The 724-nt window shown below is 53.7% G+C and overlaps 1 pseudogene; it reads left to right on the forward strand.

The window, feature by feature from the left end:
• LOC105517300 overlaps positions 1 to 389 on the forward strand; it is a 46,317-nt pseudogene extending 45,928 nt beyond the window's left edge.
• Positions 390 to 724: the final 335 nt, after the last annotated feature.

Here is a 724-nt window from a genome sequence, read left to right on the forward strand (position 1 = left end):
TGCGGGAAACGCGGGCCAGGGGCCCCGAGTGGGCGGCCGGGTAGCGTCCCTGTCCAGCTCCCACTCCGGCATGAACCACACCTCGCGCCCGGGGTTATCCGTGGAGAAACCGAGTCGCCCCCAAACGTGGCAGGGCCGTAAGGCCGGTCGGCTCCACTCACTCCCCCGCCGACTGAGGCGGGCTGGCTGAGGGCTTGGAGACTTTCCAGTTTGTCTGGTGGGGTCTGAGTTGGTCTTCGGGGCCGGGGGTAGGCCGAGAGAATTTTTTTGATTTTGGAATCTCCGAACCTTTTTTCCACACCTAGGCGAGACTGCACGCGCGTGCACACACGCACACGCACGTCTGCGGCCTGATGTCCCGTCCTTTTACCCTAGGTGTTGTCACCTGAAGGTTCTTTAATCTTGGAAAGAGAATATGCAAGAGACAGCAGCTTCCAAAAGCTGCCTTTTTAAAACGACGTTGAAAATCGGTGTATTTCCCGAGGGCCATTTTAAACGGAAAACCTCCGTGCCTGGAAGGGTGTTCTAGATTCTGGACTCAAATTCGCATTGTTTAAATCACTTTTTGCAGTGAACTGCGATTGGAGAATTCAGTTGTGGGGTATTAAATTTAACCGTACACCCTTTTAGCTAGTGTAATGATCGCTTGGCCAAAAGACCCACTCACAAAGACAAAGCCACACGCTTCTCAGTCGTTCTCTGGCTTGAGTGTTTTTAACAGAGG

The sequence above is a fragment of the Colobus angolensis genome, unplaced genomic scaffold, assembly GCF_000951035.1.
Source record: "Colobus angolensis palliatus isolate OR3802 unplaced genomic scaffold, Cang.pa_1.0 Scaffold3, whole genome shotgun sequence".
Classification (NCBI taxonomy): domain Eukaryota; kingdom Metazoa; phylum Chordata; class Mammalia; order Primates; family Cercopithecidae; genus Colobus; species Colobus angolensis.